Here is a 7,330-nt window from a genome sequence, read left to right on the forward strand (position 1 = left end):
CAGGAGGCCTGTAGAGGGCCCTGTTGCACTGCAAACCTCACAGGGCAGAGAAAACCTCAGATCAAAGAGTTGCCCAGGAATGTACCTGGTAGGAGAAGCCAAACTCACCTGGGAGCTGGCAAGGTGCCAGCTGATGACTCAGACACTGCCCTGCCCACATCCCTAGCTGCTTTCTGCTACAATACATGCTAGGTGTGTCTTCTCAGCGAGTTAGCCTGCTAAAGTCACTTCCTAGTTCAAAGCTTGACACCAGCTTCTCCCATCCCCCATGCCCCACAACTGATATAAATATCTTTATTAACTCCTCCTTTTGACTGTTACCCTTAATAATATTAGCCAATTGTTTTTCATTAACTTACTTTATACCCAGCCCCCCTCCTCCCTGCCCAGTACCACCCTCATAAATCCCTCCTCCTGTTACCCCCTTCCCCTTGCATACCACTTCACCGTGGGACATCTGTTCACAGCAAGACAGTCCAGCTAGGGGAAGGAGATCCAATGGCAGGCAACAGTGTCAGAGACAGCCCAGCTCTAATTGTTAAGAGACCCACATGTAGACCAAGCAGCATATCTGTTAGAGATGTGTAAGGGACCTAGGTCCAGCCCCTGTATGCTTTTTGGTTGGTGGTTCAGTCTCTATGAGCTCCCATGGGCCCAAGTTGGTTAACTCGGTAGGTCTTCTTGTGGTGTCCTTGAACCCTTGGGCTCGCTCATTCCTATCTCCCAGTCTTCCACAATACTCCCCAGGCTCCATCTGATGTTTGGCTGTGGGTCTCTGCATCGGTTTTTATCTGCTGCTGGATGAAGCCTCTCAGATGACAGTTATGTTGGCTCTTATCTGCAAGCACAGCAGAGTATCATTAATAGTGACAGGGGTTGGATCTCTCCCATGGGATGGGTCTCAAGTTTGTCTAGTCATTTGTTGGCAACTCCCTCAATCTCTGCTCCATCTTTATCCATGTACATCTTGTAGGCAGGACAAACTTTAGGTGGAAGGTTTTGTGGGTGGGTTGATATTCTCCTCCCTCCACTGGATATCCTGACTAAACATTAACATTAGGAGGTGACCACTTCAGTCTCTGCTGCTAGGTGTCTCAGCTAGGTTCACTTCCACAGACTTCCTGGAGCCTCACCCATCCCAGGTCTCCAGCTAGTCCCAGAAATGCCCATTAGCGCTGATCTCCCCATACCTGATCCCCACCCCCATTCCTCTCCTCATCCCCTTTCCCACCCAGTTCCCTCCCTCTATTCACCTCTGATGTCTATTTTATTTTTTCTTCTGAGTGAGATTCACACTCTCCTTTGTGACCTCCTTATTGCGTAGTTTCTTTGGGTCTATGATTGTGTAGCATGGTTGTACTCTATTTTATGGGCAATGTTTTCTTATACATGAATACATCCCAAGCATGTCTTTCTGGGTGGCACCAACTTCTAATTATATACCATACCAAGTGAGGACTCCTCACTCAGCAGTGTGAAGGTCCTCATCTCCCCTTCCTCTGATTCCAATGCATATCACAAATCCTGCTGGTGTATTAACATCTTTGGTAGTCACTCCATATATCACAGAGATGAAGAGGGTAATCCTGTTATATTTAAGTTCTTGACTAAGTCCCAATGGTGATAGTAACATCAATGTATCCTTTGGTAGGACAAAGCAGAGTGATAAATAATTGCAGCCTTTGTCTCTCAAGCTAACACATTTAGTTGTAATTATTTTAAGCATTTGAAGTGTCTTTCCTAACATATAAGAGCATAGGAATGTGGAGTAGATTGTCTTTAACTTTCTTATCTACCCAAATTTTGGTAAAAGTCACAAGGGCACAATTCCAAGGCCTCTTATTACTGTGGATTCAAATTCCTGTTTCATATTGCTTGCTTATTCCTTTATCAAGCTATAAATGACTAGAAGAACTCACAAGCAGAATTTTCTTAAGTAAACTACAAACGTAACATATTTTCCGCCCTTCATTGCTGACTTCTTCAGCTAATACGGAGGTGCAGTTGTCCCTGCTCTCTTCACAACTCACCTACCCCTTTCCTTATGCTCTGAGCAAACTGTTAATGTTTAATCAGGTGATGGAGAAATCATTTTTATTCAGTGCAACAAATTTGGCAGTAAATTGGCCCAAACTGGTCTAGAAGGTGGGGTTTAGTAATGGAGTTTGTATTTGGAACAATTTCGAGCCTGGGTTTGACTCACAGCTCAAATGTGATGAAATTAGCCTAACCTGTGCTTGTTTTAGTGGCAAGAAGTTGGTTAAGAGTTCCCTAAACACTCAATAGAAAGAAGGTGCCATCAGACTAAAGGAAGTCTATAGGAGACAGGAAAGGTGGTGTCATCAGTTGTCCTGCCTTGAGCCTGAAATTATGCAAATACCATAGTCACCACAAGCACCAGATTCAGGAACTGTGTGCTGGACAGACAGCCCCTCCTGCAGAGCAGTACCAGTCCCAATTTCCTGAGTGGTAGATAAGCAAGCATGCTAGCTATCAGATGCTTCTTAGAGCTCAGCAAGCATCCATTTGCCAGTGCTTTGCCTTTGCAGGGCTAAGGCAATATATAGAACTTTGCCAGAAGTGATAGTTGGTTGTTTTTTTTTTTTTTTTTTTGCATCCTAGTGGCACCCTTTCTGAAGATCGCTTAGATTTGTCCATTTCCCTCTGCTGTGTGTAAAGGTTTAGGTTGTGTTTTTCTGCACACCTAAGTTTAGGTGGCAAACAGAACATTCCACCACCCTCAATACTAGGTATGGCCTTTAAAGGAAAGGCAGGGTTTTACTAACTAGAGCAGTGAAAAAAATCAGACTTGGAATTTTTAGTGGCATTCTTTATCTGAGGCCACTTTATCTCTGTCTCAACTGCATTTCCAAACTAGCAGAATGAAATTTTAGATTTGTGAAACACCAGCTACATGACTTTAGTAGCCTGCCTGAGGCCGAGCAAGCTGTACGGAGGACAAAATACTCGGCAGTGCACCATAAGAGAGCAAAGGTTTATTTTGACCCATGGTTTCAGAGAAACTTCTGCCTATCTTGGAGGAGAGGGCATGGCTACAGGAGTGAGTGTGCCTACGGCAGTGTTGCTGGCACAGAGCACATGGTTATGACTCTTCTCAGGGTTACGGAGAGAACAAAAGTGAAGCAGCCTGATCCAAAGGACCATCCCACTTTTGCCACCCAGAGCCCACCTACTAACTAACATCTTTTGAATCAACAAATGAGCCCCTTAAACTGGGGACTGTGCTCAAAATGCATGCTGGGGGGATTTCCAAGTCAAACCAAGGCAGAGTCACTTAGTCCATCCAGACATGGAAGTTCTAGCTGTGACCTTGGACTGTAGATGCATCAGTTGTGACTGCAATAATTGCTTCCTCCCAGATCATAGAATTCACTCAAAGGTTTATATGGAAAGTACATAATTTTTTGCTCCTTTGAGGTTTCATAAGGTTCATCTTGTCACATAGACTCAACTTTGTTGTTTGGATTTTTTGCCTTTGTTTATTTGTTTAACAAAAGATCAAAGCAATAACAATTTGAAAACTATTCTAAACACTCAGGCGTAGAGGAGCATAAATACTTCTCAACTCTCAAACAGAAAGTTAAATATTTTTCTGTATGAATTGTACTAATAAAACAGTAACATCACAATGAGGAATTTACAAAAAAACAAGACTGAAGATTGAAAGTGAACACAGTGCCTGTCTTAACAACACAAAAGCTTAAAAGTTAATTTAACAAATATAGATTTTTAAGATTGAATGTTCAAAATACCTATGTAGATTTTTATTATTAATAACTTAATTATATATAGTTTGGAAGACTTTTTATGTACTACTTTGATTAATGATATTTTAGCATTCAAATTACTTGTCTTGTCTATTTCTTGTCTAATCCATAAATAAATTGTGAGCAATTTCTATCAGATATACTATAGTTACTTTAAAATCAAAATCCCTTATTGATCCTGAAACTCTTTAAATTCGTGTATATTATAGCTAATGTCATGGAAATATTTTCTTGGAAATAGAAAGCTATCCATATTTCTTGGCTTTCTTCTAATCAAAACCTGTAGATTCTGTTTAAGAATTTTAATCTTCAGAGTAACATAGTTTGGGTTTCACTTGCCTTTGCTATTAAGCTGGAAAGAACGTGTTCACCACTAAGATAAGTTATGTTTCTGTAAATGTGCTTGAGCCCTGGAGTAATCCAGGGTAAGATGAATTTCCGTGATGTGCTGGCAGCCATGTTCCTATATGTAGCTGCTGTATGGATGGCTCTCAGAATCTATCAGGTAGAGGGGATATGGGCAGAGGATTTTCATTAAAATTCAGGTTTAAATATGGACTGAGAAAATCAGAGTGCCGTTAGGCAAGCCTAGGAACCCACATTTTCAATAATAACACCCCCTCACACACACAGTTATTCTTAGGAACACACTGTTGGAGGTATTTGGTGATACCTCCATATAAAAACATAAAAAAATGTCATTTTCATTACAAGAGCAGTATTACTCAACCTCTCTCATTGTTTAAAATTTATGTTTTTAAAATATAAAAGAAAATCTGAAATATTCAGCATCCTACCTAGGTTTTCTAAGAAATTGCTTCTAAGACATCTTATTTGAAATTCATGGACAGAACATTGATTGAAAAGCCAGCCACAGTGAAATTTTGGCTTCAGTCTTCTTTTGCAGTGAGAATCACCATGTGTTGTGAGCACAGTTCTGCCCTAATAAACCTAAACACCAAGGGTTAACCATGGTTCCCTCGTATCCCAGAAGCAAAGGCTCCACGCTTAGAACACTCTCTATGCTGTGCACTGACTACAGACTTAACTGTTGCTCCACTGTGTTCCAACATCACCTAAAAGATCTGTCCTTGCATACCCCTGTTGCTCTTATTACAATATTCACTCTACCCCATTGCTTGCTAAAAGTGTATAATTTTGTTTCCGATTTCACAGGGGCTTACAGCTAACGATTTGCTTTGATCTTTAGTGAAGACTTTGAACTGAGACTTTTGAACAATGTTGAAACCATTAAGATTGCAAATACCCATGGAAATGGATGAAAGGCGTCTTTGTAAGCCAGGCACAGACTTCTTGTGAAGTCGGGAGTGGATTTTTCATGATAATGTTTAGGTGTCAACTAGTCGAAGAGAGGTGTGGTGGTTAGTTTTTATCGTCAGCATGACTGGGCTGAGAACACTTAAGAGGATTGTAAGATATTCTCTAAGTATGTCCATAATTGAATTTCTAGACGATAATAGGTCACGGACACTGTGACCTAAGCCGTGTGCCGATCCCTTGGTGGATTAGTAACGCGATGCTGCTGCTGTTGCTGCTGCTGCTGCTGCTGCTGCTGCTGCTGCTGCTGATGATGATGATGATGACATACTCTGATGAGTAGAAGGAGTCTACTAGAGTAAGCAGATCATAAGAGTGTGCATCTCTGGTGACTCCCCACACTCTTCTTTCTCAGTTTTCTCTCCACCACCAGGAACACTCACTGCACCATTCATTCCCTCCTTTGCACATAGAACCCTTTCAAGCCCTCTGAAGTAAATCTTTCCTCCCATAGATTGTTTCTGTCAGGCATTCCGCCACAACATTGCAAAAGGAATTTGTGCACAAGGTGTCTTATCTGTATGATCAGTAGTATGGTCAGTGCTTCAGCTTTCCAAGGAATCATTGGTAGTAACTGACTTCTATTTCATCACAAAGTTTCCCATTAAGACTAATAATGCATGGCTGTCCTTCTTAGCAAATCTAAATGAGAGAATATTTTTTCATTTCTTAAAGACAGAAAGTTTAGCACGGAAAATCTTATGAGAATATTTATAGCAAGAATGAAGAATATGCTCTATAGGTTACAAAAGAACACAGGGTGAGAAATACCCCATGTAAGTGGGAAGGAGAATAAAACAGATCAGACATCTGTTGATAAGTAAAAATAAATAGAATTAATAATAATAATAATAATAATAATAATAATAATAACAACAACAACAACTAAGCATGATCTGTGGCAACACATGAAAGTTAGCGCCGTGCTAAGATGGGGACACAGACAAGTGAGGCAAAATTCAGAAAAAAGTTTCAAGTTAATAGGCCTTGTTCAAAACAGGGATGGAAAAGTTTGCTTGGAAGAGATCATAAATTATAAAACTCAAGGGTGAGGCTAAGCATGTGCTTATCAGCAAATGTTGGTGCCTTAAGGAAAAATGCCATATCTCACTCCTAAAAGAAGGCAGTGAGTAAAACACTAGAGAACACCCTTCTGGCCAGCCGATGAGGAAAAGAATAAAGGAATAAAAGAAACACGGTGTTACAGAAAACAAATATGAAGCAACAGAGGTGAGTTGAAATACATTATGGTGTATGCATAATTGTAAACAGCTGAGAATGAGTGATTAGGGAAAATAAATTCAAAATGCAAGAGTAGAGTTATACACTGAAAGATCTACATCCCCACCAAATGACAGAGAATAGTGATCACTGAACCGAGGTGAAGTTCAATGCACAACATTTTAACTCAGGTCGGGAGATATTCATTCTGCTGTTCCCTGAAGGTTTTTGAAGCCCTAATGGAAGTGTAGGTGATTCTAGGACCCGTGAGAATCACAGCATAACATAATATGTTAGGGATGTTCCTGTACTTTAAGGACAATATCAAAACATGTAGAGCATTCCAGGGCCAAACTATTTTGTCTGCTTTTACTATTATCATTATCATTATCATTATTATTATTATTACTATTGGGTTTGCATTTGTTTTTTTTAATTAATTTATTTTTTACACTCCATATTCCATTCCCCACCCCACCCCTGATCTACCCTCCGACTGCTCCACATCCCACACCTCCTCCCCACCCCCTGTCCCCATGTGGATGCCCCCAGACCCCACCCTACCTGACCTCTAAACTCCCTGGGACCTCCAGTCTCTTGAGGGTTAGGTGCATCATCTCTGCATGAACTCAGACCCAGAAGTCCTCTGCTGTTTGTGTATTTGGGGCCTCATATCAGCTGGTGTATGCTGTCTGTTTGGTGGGCCAGTGTTTGAGAGATCTCAGGGGTCCAGATTAATTGAGACTGCTGGTCCTCTTACAGGATCACCCTTCTCCTTAGCTTCTTTCAGCCTCCCTTCATTCAACAACAGGGGTCAGCTGCTTCTGTCCATTGGTTGGGTACAAATATCTGCATCTGACTCTTTCAGCTGCTTGTTGGGTCTTTCAGAGGGCAGTCATGATAGGTCCCTTTTTGTGAGTGCTCCCTAGCCTCAGTAATAGTGTCAGGCCGTGGGACCTCCCCTTGAGCTGGATCTCACTTTG

The sequence above is a fragment of the Mus caroli genome, chromosome 5 (genome assembly GCF_900094665.2).
Source record: "Mus caroli chromosome 5, CAROLI_EIJ_v1.1, whole genome shotgun sequence".
Lineage (NCBI taxonomy): Eukaryota > Metazoa > Chordata > Mammalia > Rodentia > Muridae > Mus > Mus caroli.